This window comes from Panthera tigris, chromosome D1 (genome assembly GCF_018350195.1).
Source record: "Panthera tigris isolate Pti1 chromosome D1, P.tigris_Pti1_mat1.1, whole genome shotgun sequence".
NCBI classification, from domain to species: Eukaryota; Metazoa; Chordata; class Mammalia; order Carnivora; family Felidae; genus Panthera; species Panthera tigris.
In genome coordinates, this window is record NC_056669.1 from 6601784 (window position 1) to 6615173 (window position 13390).

General features: G+C 42.7%; 1 protein-coding gene and 1 pseudogene across 1 annotated transcript in view; one reads left to right on the forward strand and one right to left on the reverse strand.

Moving 5' to 3' along the window:
* Positions 1-13390, forward strand: part of RAB39A (RAB39A, member RAS oncogene family) — a 30284-nt gene that overhangs the window by 5415 nt on the left and 11479 nt on the right. The window lies entirely within an intron of this gene.
* Positions 13125-13298, reverse strand: LOC122231641 (annotated as a pseudogene).

Here is a 13390-nt window from a genome sequence, read left to right on the forward strand (position 1 = left end):
TAGAAACTTTTTTTTAATGTTTATTTATTTTTGAGAGGGAGAGGAGAGATGCAGAGAGAGGGAGAGGGAGGAAGAGAATCCCAAGCAGGCTCCACGCTGTGGACGCAGAGCACAAGGCGGGGTCCATCTCACAAACCGTGAGATCATGACCTGAGCCGATATCAAGAGTCAGAGGCTTAACCGACTGAGCCACCCAGATACCCCAAGAGAGCTCATTAAGTGCCTAAACTAAATTGTTTTCTTTTGTTTTGTGTTTGATTCCTACCCTCTTTACGACAGTTCATAGTCTTTAACAGAAAAAGATTTTCCAATCCTGGATTGCTGGGTTCACAAGTGCACACATAACAGAGCAGAAACTGTCCACAGTTAAGCTCCACAATCACTGCAGTCTCCTGTCGTTCCAGGTTTTAGACATGATACAAGCAAGGCTCTATTTGTACTGAGTAATCAGATAAAATAATGTCCTGGTTCAAATTATTTGTGCCGCAGGGGCGCCTGGGTGGCTCTGTCGATTAAATGTTCGACCTCAGCTCAGGTCATGATCTCACAGTTTGTGGGTTCAACCCACATGTCAGGCTCTGTGCTGACAGCTCAGAGTCTGGAGCCTGCTTCAGATTCTGTGACTCCCTCTCTCTCTCTCTCTCTCTCTCTCTGCCCCTCCCTCACTCTCACTCTGTCTCTTTCTCTCTCTCTCAAAAATAAATAAACATTAAAAAAAATTTTTTTTTAATTATTTGTGTTGTAACAGAAATCTAGCCAAATTAGTTTAGATGCTTGGGATAAATTATAAATGATCCAGATCTCCTGAATGACGAAGGCTTATGGAATAGACAGGTGTCTGGAAGTATGGAAGCTCCCAAAGCAAGAGTTTGTGGGTTTTCACTCTGGTTCGTTTTCTTCTCCAACTCTGCCAGCTCCCAGTTCTCTTAGTGTCTGAGCCTCTTACTCAGACTCACGGAAGAAAATAATCTCATGGGCCACTTGACCATCTCGTTTGCTACGCATTGACTACCATGAATCAGCTTCCCCACAGCCACATTTTAAGATACGTATACACATAATACAAATGCAAATATACTAGGTATGTATGACAAGTCATACAACACAGATGTATCTGTGAAGGTCTACTTTTTGGAAAAGAGAAATTCACAGAAGGAAGTGACCAATCATCCCAAAAAGGATTCTGTGGTGTTTCCAGGTAAAATGGTATGTCAGAATGAGCCAGCGTCTTTTCTAACAAGCGTAACGGAACGTGAAAAGATGCCACAGGTAGCCAGACATATTTTTATCCTGCAGACATTACTTGCCTTGTCCCCTCGGGACATTCAGACCATTTTGAGTGACTCTGTAGTCAGCACAGTCAAGAAACAAGCTAGTAATTAGAAAAACCTGTCATTGTCTTAATTTCTTTTTTCTTAATAACTCCGTTGATGTGGTGGATGTGGCCACAACCTCAGTGCCCCTATTGGTACATGAAGGTGGTTATACATCCTGAAGTAAACTAAATATTATACGCCCAGTACCTAAGGGCCCTGGGCTGGCATTAGGCAAAATTGCAAAGTAGGTAAAGCTCGTTCTTCGGGACTTTTGGGGGCTTTCCCACTTCTCTTCTGTATTTTGGGTAGTGAGTCCTCGGCCTGTTCTTGTCCTCTGTCCTCCCTCACATCCCTTCATTGTCCATTTTGGCTTCAGGGAGAGACACGAAATTACCCATGGTCGAAAACAACTTAGTAAGAGTCTTGCCAGGAGTATCGCTGTTCTAAAAGAGGGCGGCCACCTAGTGAGAGAATGTCTCATCCTGATGCTTGCCTGTTAGCAGAGCTCCAGGTATGTGGCCGGTGGGTGTTGGAATCTCCTCTCCTGACGCTACAGTGATGACCACCTGTTCTGGCACCTTGACCCCGTGTTTAGCTTTCACAGCAAGGGCTAGAAAAAGAAACTTAGAGATGATGTTGTGAGTACATAGAACACCACAGTAAAGTCTTCACTTGAAGAAAAGTGCTTTGCTCAGAGAGAGGGTAGAAATTTCTAGCCAGTGTCACTTTGCCAAGCATATACAGATTTTTTAACAACTTCCCTTTCATCGTCATGTTGCTCTAAAGTTTTTAAAGAGGACTTCTTGGGGGTGCCTCGGTGGCTCAGTCAGTTGAGTGTCTGACTTCAGCTCAGGTCATGATCTCATGGTAAACAAGTTCACAAGTTCGAGCCCCCTGTCGGGCTCTGAGCTGACAGCTCAGAACCTGGAGCCTGCTTCGGATTCTGTGTCTCCCTCTCTCTCTGCCCCTCCCCCCACTCTCAAAAATAAATAAACATTAAAAAAAATTTAAAGAGGACTTCTTGGAACGGCCTAAGGATATTTCTTGTATTAGTTATTCTTATCCTGACTGAGTTAGAGGGAATCTTCTTTTTTCTAGTCTGCTCAGTCAAGCAGTAGAAAAGGTGAGTGGAAAAAGTGATACTGAGACACACACACACACACACACACACACACACACACACACCAGGGAACATCACATATTGCTTTAATAAGCTATTTTAATTCTTTCTAAAGCAAAGTACCTGCAAACCTATACTTCTGATTTTAATAAATCCCTAAATGTCAGCAACTTTTCATCAATTCTGCTAATACATAATTTAGGGAAGTTCACTTTAAAAATTGCTACCCCAGGGGTGCCTGGGTGGCTTGGTCAGTTAAGCATCCAACTTCAGCTTAGGTCATGATCTCAAGGTTCGTGAGTTTGAGCCCCGCATCGGGCTGTGTGCTGACAGCTCGGAGCCTGGAGTCTGCTTTGGATTCTGTGTCTCCCTCTCTCTCTGTCCCTTCGCCACTCACGCTCTCTCTATTTCTCTCTCTCTCTCTCTCTCTCTGTCTCTCAAAGATAAATAAACACTAAAAACTTTTTTTCTTTAATTACTACCCCACACACTCTACCTGGCTTATCATAAAACATCTTTTTATGGTAGAAACAAACAAACATTGTTTTCTGAAAGGAATCACTTTATGTAATAAAGTACTGGTCTGACTTTTAGGAGTTCCAGAAAAACATGAAACAAAGGTTAAAGTATATTTATACTTTAAGCTGTGAAAAGTGTTTCAAAATACAGGTAAGCAGTTCTGCATATAAGCACGACTAAGTAAATATTGATGGCTAGCTGACATTAGTTTGGTTTAAAATCTTAATAGCATTCTTTCTTCTTTTTTTTTTTCTTATGTTTTTTTTTTATTTTGAGAGAGCAAGTGAGCTGGGCAGGGGCAGACCAAGAGAGAAAGAGAATCCCAAGCAGGGTCCAGGCTACCAACACAGGGCTTGATCCCAGGGACCACAGGATCATGACCTGAGCCAAAATCAAGAGTCAATCAGATGTTTAACCAACTGAACCACCAAGATGCCCCAGTGAATAGCATTCTCTTAAACATTCTTGAGATGTAGTGACTTTTTCTGTTTTCCTTCCTATGGTAGCAATTCATTTTTAATTTAGGAACAACTTGCTAAGTCAAATGACTGTATTACTGGAAGTATGTCTTTTAAGACCATCAACTGGTATCAGTAGCTAGGATATAACTGATATAACAAAACCATCAAAAATATCTCAGTGCCGGGGCGTCTGGATGACAGGGTCGGTTAAGTGTCGACTCTTGATTTGGGCTCAGGTCATGATCTCATGTTCCATGCTGACAGTGCAGAGCCTACTTGGGAAGCTCTCTCTCGCTCTCTATCTTTCTCTCTGTCTCTAAATAAATAAATAAATTTATCTTCCTTTACTAAGAATGTTTAGAGTGTTTTTTCTTCTGATATTTAATTTTTTTTCTAAATTTTTTTTTTAACGCTTATTTGAGAAGAGAGAGAGACAGAGCATGAGCAGGGGAGGAGAGAGAAAGAGGGAGACACAGAATCTGAAACGGGCTCCAGGCTCTGAGCTGTCAGCACAGAGCCCAACGGGGGACTCGAACTCATGGACCGCAAGATCATGACCTGAGCTGAAGTTGGACCCTTAACCAACTGAGCCACCCCAGCGCCCCTCTTCTGATTTTTTAGTCTTTCCAAATGTGTTTCCTTTTCGTAGGAATTTGTGTGAAACGGCCTCAAATAAATAAGGCTGAGGGATAGCCTTAATAACAGATTCCTGCCTCAGAAATACAAAAAGAATGGTGTGGAGCCCAAATTGAACCCTCTTTGAGAAGAGATTAAGAGAGAATAGTCCAAACAGAAGTTAGATAGATGTTAAGAACTTTCTGGCATTATGAAGAAAGATTGTAATTTCTTTTTTTTCTCCTTTTTTAAAATTTAAATTTTAGTTAGCATACCATGCAATATTGGTTTCACGAGTAGATTTCAGTGATTCATCAGTTATATACAACACCCAGTTCTCATCACAACAAGTGCCCTCCTTAATGTCCATCATCCATCTAGCCCCATCACCCCCCCCCACCTCCCCTCCATCAACCCTCAGTTTGTTCTGTATCATTAAGGGTCTCTTGTGGTTTGTTTCCCTCTCTTCTCTTTGTCCCCCCACCCCTTCCCATATGTTCATCTGTTTTGTTTCTTAAATTCCACATATGAGTGAAATCCCATGATATTTGTCTTTCTCTGACCAACTTATTTAGCTTAGTATAAAACATTCCAGCTCCAACAATGTCACTGCAAATGGAAAGATTTCATTCTTTTTGATGGCTGAGTAATATTCCATTGTGTGTGTGTGTGTGTGTGTGTGTGTGTGTGTGTGTGTGTATACACACACACACACACACACACACACACACACACACACCACATCTTTTTATCCATTCATCAGTTGATGGATATTTGGGCTCTCTCCATAGTTTGACTATTGTTGATAATGCTGCTATAAACATTAGGGTGCATATACGCCTTCAAATCTGTATTTTTTTATCCTTTGGGTAAATATCTAATAGTGCAATTGCTGGATTGTAGAGTGGTTATATTTGCAAGATTATAATTTCTTAAATTCTAGGCATTGCCTCTCATTTTTCTTCAGTATAGCATTGTTCAAAGTGATTTTAATAGGTGTAATTTGAGAAAAGGTTTCCTTGATTAAATGGGGTGGGAAATTGAGGGATTTGTCAGAGCTTTTAATATATGGACCTGGTAATACACATTGTGAATCCCCGAGATAGATATGAGATTTCCCAACTCAGAGTCTTTTTACAAAAGCATTTTAGTAACTGATGGGTAGGTAGGTAGGTAGGTAAGGAGATAGAGCACTTTAGGAAACAATACTTCAAAAAGAAAAAGTGTAGGCAATTCCTTAAGTTTTAGGAATATATTTGAGAATCTCACAGTTTCTTCTTTCATGTGATTCTCTATGTCTCTTTTGCTGGTGCTTCTGGACATGATACCATATGATTTAAAAGTTTTCCCTTTTAAAACTCTTGAAATTTCAGGGCGCCTGAATGGTTTAGTCAGTTAAGCATTCATCTCTTCATTTCAGCTCAGGTCATGATCTTGTGGTTTGTGAGATGGAGCCCCGTGTTGGTCTCTGCACTGATGGCATGGAGCCTGGAACCTGTGTCTGGAATCTCTGTCTTCCTCTCTCTCTATCCCTCCCTCGCTTATGCTCTCTCTCACTCTCTCTTGAAAATAAATAAATAAACTTAATAAATTACAAAAAAAAAAAAAAGGTAGAAGACAAGATGTAGTTAGTTGTATGCAAAGCACCATTGGCCGCAAAGAAAATTAGTGAGATATGAATTGAAAACAACCTGCAAGAAAGTGGGGGAGAAACATACGGGAAAGAAGCCACAGAGGTCAGCCACTTGTGGTCAACATGCTGGCCTGGCCATTCTAGTAGATAAATAACTATAGCCACAGGACTGGGAGGGAACAGACAGGTGGTCTGATACAACACTACCATTTATTTTTTTAATTTTTTTTTGTCTTTTTTATTTTTGAGAGAGGGAGAGACAGAGTGCTAGTGGGGGAGGAACAGAGAGAGAGGGAGACACAGAATCCGAAGCAGACTCCAGGTTCCGAGCTGTCAGCCCAAAGACCAACGCGAAGCTCGAAGTCACGAACCGTGAGATCACGACCCGAGCCGAAGTCAGACTGAGCCACCCAGGCGCCCCCAACAGTCTCATTTTTTAATAATGCAATTAATGTCCAGGAAGGCTTTGACTTGCCCCAGAGGTTATAGCTCCTTAGTGGTTTGCCAAAGAACCCTGTTCTCTTAGCTCTGTATTCACTGTCCTTTCTGCTGCACCATGCCTCCTGTTGTGATTGAAGAGTTTCACTGACACATTTTGCAGTTTCCGTCTTGAAAAATAATCTGTTTGCACACAAACCCCTCCCCCTGTCCTCTGTATACCCATGTTAATTATCCTCTCCACCAAACCATTATTTTCCTGCTATATTCAGAAAACAAGGGTGAAATCGCTTTGCACAACGGTAGCAATACCGGTAACTGATGGCAAGCACGTGTGGCCGCGATGACAATTCCCTGGCATCTACACGGTACCCCGTGACCGCATTGCTGCACTTAGTGGCAGGAGTGAGCCCTGCCGCTGCAATGAACAAACTTGTATGAAGTAGCCTGCCGTAGGTATTGGGTACTGGGCGAAAAGTAAGGTGTAGTCTTACATCCAAGGTCCATGCTGCTCTCTATGTGGTGCAGACTATGCTGCTGTAACTAAGAGCTGCCCAAATATGGCACCTTACATAATACAGAGCTTTGTTTCTCCTGCCACCGTAGTCCAGAGTGAATGGTTCTGGGCGGTCAGGGCGGCTCTGCCTCAAGATCACCTTCCAGGATTCTTCCGTCTTTCCATTTTCCTAGCGAAGGTCAGGTCAGAAGGAGAAGGAGGAAGCCTACTGCAAATGGCTTTTCCAAGGAGATGTACCACACAGTGCACACACTGCTTCTCATGTCCCGTTGAACCGGATTTAGGGACGGACCACAGCTGACTTCAGGAGAGCTGGGGAATACAGTCTCTATCTGAGTTGCTGTGTGCCAGCTAACACGTGGGAGTTCTGTCACTAAAGGTAGACAGGGAGAATAGACATTAGGAGACCATTAGACCTCTCTCTTACAGACTTGCAGCAAAGAAAGATAACAATCAAAGAATTGCAGTAAAGGCCAGTAAGTAGTAAATTAAGTTCCAGGGGCGCCTGGGTGGCTCAGTCAGTTAAGCGTCTGACTTCGGCTCCGGTCATGATCTCATGGTTCATGGGTTTGAGCCCCATGTCAGGCTCTGTGCTGACAGCTCAGAGCCTGGAGCCTGCTTCAGATTTTGTCTCCCTTTCTCTCTGCCCCTCCCCTGTTTGCACTCTGTCTCTCTCTCAGAAATAAATATTTAAAAATTTTTAATAAAATAAAGTTCTAGTGGCAGAACAAAGGGAGGAATTGTCCTCTGTGCCTGGGGTGAGGGCTCATTTCAGAGGATGTGTGTGTCCCAAAGAAGATGGTCCTCGATGCTGGGACATGAAGGATCTGTGAGAGAAATAGCAGAAGGACCAACCGCAAAAGAAAAAGAAAAGGCTTCAGGTCATGATGGCAGATTGAACGCCTATGTCTATTTTAGCTTTTTTCCCCTGAAATCTCACTAAAGTGACGATAGTGCTGTTTTGTTTTGGAACCGTAAACCCTCAAACAAGGAAAGTAGGTAAAGAAACAACAGCAACCAAATTTCAGAAGCAGGAAAGCAGATGGAGGAATGGTAAATGAATTAGGAGGTTCAAGAAAACTGGCTTCTAAGCAAGCGATGGAAAAAGCTAAAAACCCAAGCCAATATATACCACCCAAGCCCTAAAGACTCAGGAAATGGCTGGCACAAGATACTTCTGGAAGTGCAGGTGCTAAAATGAGCATCATTGAATGTCGGTCTGGTTAAGAAAGATTGGATCCTGGGGACCGAGGGCGGCTCAGTTGCTTGAGCATCTGACTCTTGATCTCAGCTCAGGTCATGATCTCATGGTTCCTGAGATCAAACCCCACATCAGGCTCTGCACTGATAGCACGAAGCCTGCTTGGTATTCTCTCTCTTCCTCTCTTTCTCTCTCTCTCTCTCTCTCTCTCTCTCTCTCTCTCTCTCTCAAAAATTAAAAAAAAAAAAAAAGGAAAGAAAAGAAAAAGGAAAGAAAGAAGGCTTGGATCCTCACATCCCTACCACCATTCCACACATCAGGTGACTTCCCCTCCCCCCACATTGGCAAAAAACTGGAAATTTATTCTTGGAAAAGAATTAAATATACAGTCTTCAGTTGGAAGGCCCACGCATACTTGAGGTTGGGGTCTCTTATTAAAAGTAAGGGCATTAAAAAAAAGAAAAGGGCATTAAGTGAATGCATGCATGTTGGATGCTATTATAGTCTAGTCCTCCCCCCTCCCCACGCAGCTCCCAGTCAGCCCCTCACCCTTCAAACAGGACATTGGTTAAAAAATAAAAATAAAAAACAGAACCCCTGAACATTGGTGAAGTCATTTCTGAAGAATCTGACTAGCCCAAGAAGAGAAACGTAAGTTAGCAACATGGGAGTTTCCTCAACTCAGTGATCCAGCCTAATTCTCTGACTGTGGGGCTTTTGGTCTCAAGGAGTAATTGCAAGAAATATTAGGAAATCTGTAATATAAAACCTAGACACCAAAACAAACAGAGACCAGAGGCAACCGGAGAAACAAATTTAATAAGGGGCAAGGGAAGGTTCACAAAGAAAAAAATAACTGTCTTTAATTTACTAATAGAGATAATGGGAAAATATTACAATCATAAAATAAGAACAGGATGCCAATTTTTTTAAAAAAATATTTTGAGAACAAAAGAGCTTTTAGAAACACAGTAGGAAAAAAAATAAAACATTCAAAATAAAGTTGAGGGATGCCTGGGTGGCTCAGTTGGTTAAGCATCTGGCTTGAGCTCAGGTCATGATTTCCCAGTCCGTGGGTTCAAGTCCCGCATCAGGCTCTGCGCTGCAGCTTGCAGACTGGAGCCTGCTTCGGATTCCATGTTTCCCTCCCTCCCTGCCCTTCCCCACTTGTGCTCTCTCAGAAATGAATAAACATTAAAAAAAAAAATTTTTTTTTAAATAAGTCCAGATTCTCTATCATTCTTCCCATCGACAGGTGGGTGTTTTGTTATACAGCAAGCCTGGCCTATCTTTACTAATACATGAGATAATTGTTCAGTCTAGAAGACGTTGTGCAGGAAGGGGGAAGTCACAGTTTACGTTAGGGCTCAGCAATGAAAAGAAAGTCCATGATCAGAATAAACACAGATGCCAAGAAATGATGTATCTAAAATGATGATGTAATGACACTGGCTAGTTGGGGAATGGGGAAAAGTAAGGATAGGGGGCAAGTGCACATGTAACTTTGATAAAAACACAAACTCAGAAAAAGAACGTGAGCATAGTCTGTTCAAATAACTTGAAAATAAGAGCTGAATAAATCAGAGATAGAATGAAATGAGAAAGAGAGAAACACCTGTGGTAAATCCAAAGACGTGGGGAAATGAACAAAAGCACGGGAAACCCAGCAGCACAGACAAAGCCGTATGGAAAGGGACGTAAGTCACGAAAATGGTGGGAGGATTAGAACCCGAGGAAAACTGTTGTTTAATTGTGTAGATCACGTAATGCACTGTGCTATATGAAAAATAAAATAATCATGAGAAGATGGTCATTGTCTTATTTTTATTTGGCAGACGGATACCAGAAAGCATTGGACTGAGTGCTGAAGTCTTTTATATATTTTCTGTTAACAAACCAAATATACAAAATAAGCATCCTTCCATTATCGCCTTGCAGACAGCGAAACTAGAGACAGTTCCCTTTAATTTCCAAATAAACTGTTTCGATTTTCACACATAACTTGTTCTACCTTCCAGAAGCCGCTGCACAGTACCCATTTGAATTGCTACCAACTTACGTACTTTAGAAAACGTGGGTGATTTCGCCTATGTGCTTTTAAGTATCTACTCTTATTCAGCCCATTTCTCTCTCCTTTTGCCTTTGCAAATCCCTACCATAAATATCAAAAGGAGAAAAGCTCTTTGCTATTTCTCTTTTCTCCCATTTGTTCAGCGTTTGCACGCCGCCTGGACACAGTCTGAGGGTATGACCTTATTCACTTGTTGATGTATTCCTTTACAAATATTGGTAGGACACATCATGCCCAGTTCTGCTAAGATGTTAGACACTAGGGATGCAGCATTCCAGAAGAAAAAAACAAAAATCCTTGCTTTCTCGGGGCTTATCTTGTAATGGGAGGAGTCAGGCTATAACCAAATAAACTGGAAAAAACTACATAGGATATCAATGTTAACTGCTGTGGAGGAAAATGGAAGATAAGACTGAAACAGAGCATGTTAGGAGGTGGGAAGGCCTCACTATTAAAAAGTGATGATGTGTCATAAAAGGAAAATAGAAGAAGGTGGTCATGGGAGTTGATTCACATTCAAAGAGAGAATACGGCCTGTTAGGTCTTGTTGGTAATGTGTATGTAGCCTCTGCAACCACAGACTTGATATTTTATGCAGATACCCTGGAATTACACAAAGAAGATTTTAATGTTTGTATGGATACCAAAGCATAACTTAAGTCATGAGCTCCAAGTTTCAGAATCTCGGGCCAGAGAGGGGTTGTTAGAGTCAGTAATAATAAAAGGAGAGGGGAGACTTGTCTCTTCGACTGGAAAGCAGTGCTCAGGGCCTGAATGACAAGGCCAGTGAGGCAGGTAAAATAAAGCCTCAACGCAATGACTATTCCCAGAAGGGCAGTAGGGATGTAAGGTCATGGTGAAAAGCACTCACAGGGCTAATGCACTCACAGACTGCTTGCTTCCAGCAGCCTCTGGCATCAAACTACTTATATCCTCTAAATGCCTGTTTTACAACTGGCAAAGCCACAAAAAGGACATTTCCAGGATGGAACATCTGGTTCGTTTTACCTAAGTAAAGTCAGCCAGCGCTCTATATTTCGTTGCTTTTTTAAGACGCCTGTGCACGTCCAACGAAATTCATAACAACAGCAGACAGGAGTTAGATAATCTTGCCACTTTCAGATAGCATTTCAAAATAAGTAACTATAATATAGTACAAATAATTTTGTGCATTCCAGGGCCTGTGGACTTTTGTCCTTCATAGGACAACAGCATTTTGTTTTCAGTGCCCTCCAGGAAACTAGGTAACTGCTTACTTTGAGATACTTACATTTTTTAGAATCTCAGGAATCATGTCGTTTGGGTCAAAAAAACACTTCAAACTCCCGAAGGCATTTCATTCACACTCGATTGCATTGCTTCTGTGTTACGTGATTCGTTGCAAATGGAAGGTCACTATCATGTGTCCACATGTTATTTCAGAGGAAAAAAGTCAGGAAAATTAACATAAATTAGATGACCATTTTTCTTTTCTAAAGCACATATACTGTAGGAATAAACTTGGAGCATCTGTCGGTTAAGCATCTGACTTCGGCTCAGGTCATGATCTCACGGTTCGTGAGTTCGAGCCCCACATCGGGCTCTGTGCTGACAGCTCGGAGCCCGGAGCCTGCTTCACGTTCTGTGTCTCCCTCTCTTTCTGCCCCTCCCTGTTCGTGCTCTCTCTCTCTTTCTCTCAAAAATAAGTAAACATTTTTTAAAGTTTTTAAAAATTAAAAAAAGAATAAACTGCGGCTCCTGGGTGGCTCAGGCGGTTAAGTGCCCAACTTTGGCTCATGTTGTGATCTCACAGTGCATGAGTTTGAGCCCACGTCGGACTCTGTGCTGGCAGCTTAGAGCCCACTTCAGATCCTCTGTCTCCCTCGCTCTCTACCCCTCCCCCCCGACTCATGCTCTTTCTCTCTCCCAAAAAAAAAATAAACAAACTTTGCAGATGAATGGTTAAAAGAAAACATGGTATAAACATACCGTTGAATAGTCTTCAATCATAAAAAAAAAAAGGAAATCCTGTCACATGCTATGACATGGGTGACCCTTGAGGACATTATGCTGAGTGAAATAAGCCAGTTACAGAAGGACAAATGCTGCGTGATTCTATGGATACAAGTTGCCTAAAGTAGTCAGACTCATGGAATCGGAAAGCATAGTGGTTACCAGAGGCTGGAGTGGGGAAGAGGAGGAAATGAGCTGCTGTTTGACGGGAATGGAGTGTCAGTCATGCAAGATGAGACAGTTCTAGAGATCCGCCGTATGGCACCGTGCTTGCAGCTGACGATAGTGTAGTGCACGCTTTAAAAATTGTTAGGAGGGTGGATCTCATCTTATGTGTTGCTTACCCACAATAATTCCAAAGAAAAATGAGTTTTGGCTTCACGAAACCATGTTGAACGTTACAAAATGTCTGTTGCTTTGTTTTCTGCCCTCTTCCCTTACAAACTGTGCGGACACTATCGACCGGGGCTTTGGCCCCCAGTACCAAAAGCGGCTTGAGGACCCTAATCTAAAACGAAAGTTACTGGAAGCGTGTCTGAGGCACAGAGACATGACTGGGAGCTGGGCGGACCGGGCTTGGAATGAGTCGAAAGATCGCAGGCATTCTGGGCAGCAGGCACCACGGGGGGCCAGTGTGGTCCTCACCATATTGTTGCCCCTTTTTTGCCTGTTCTCCCACTTCCATAAGAAGCCCCAAATGACCAGTTGGCAGTCTCAGCTGATTTGGTGGAAGCATCACAGGGTTCTCTAGTGAAAGCGTTTCTCCTTTGGATACTAAAACCTTGACATCAGCAGAGTTCAGAGTCACAGGGATTAGAAGCAACAAAAAATTGTAGTGACTCATTAAGTGCGATTGTGAGAGGTACCATCACCCCACCTCCACCCTTTGTTTCCCAAACCACAGCATCTGTGCCTGAGGACCCCCCCACCCCACCACACACACACACACACACTGTATCCCTCGCTAGTTTAAAACACAAATGTCGTGGGTCATCCCAAAATCTCACAAGGTGTTACCTCCTGGACATTGGTGTAACAGAATCTTAGCCCATTCCACGGTTTTATAAGGCCAGATGCTTGTAGGTGATTGTGACATGGTAAGATCAACGAATCCCATGGCACCCGTCCATTTCCCTGTCTCCTCCTCGGCTAAGTGAGATCTTTGATCTGCAGCCAAGTGTGGGATACCATGTCTAGATGTAAGGGATTCTGTAAGTTCATAGACGGCGGTGCTGGCATGGTTTGAGTCCAGCGTAAACGTCTGTTACAGCGAGGACGCATCAGTGTCCCTTCCGTCATGGTCCCCCCAGAGTAAGATGCCATACCAAAAGTGTCAGTAGCTGCTCGAAAGTTAACTATTACGCTGAAAAGAACAGATACTGCACTTGATCTTAGCCCAAAGGCCGAAAAGCGATGGACAGTTAACTATTAAACAGTGACAGTCCAGGAGAGAGAACTCTGTCTTTGTTGAGCCCAGTCACAGCCTCCGTCTTTCTGCCATGATGTC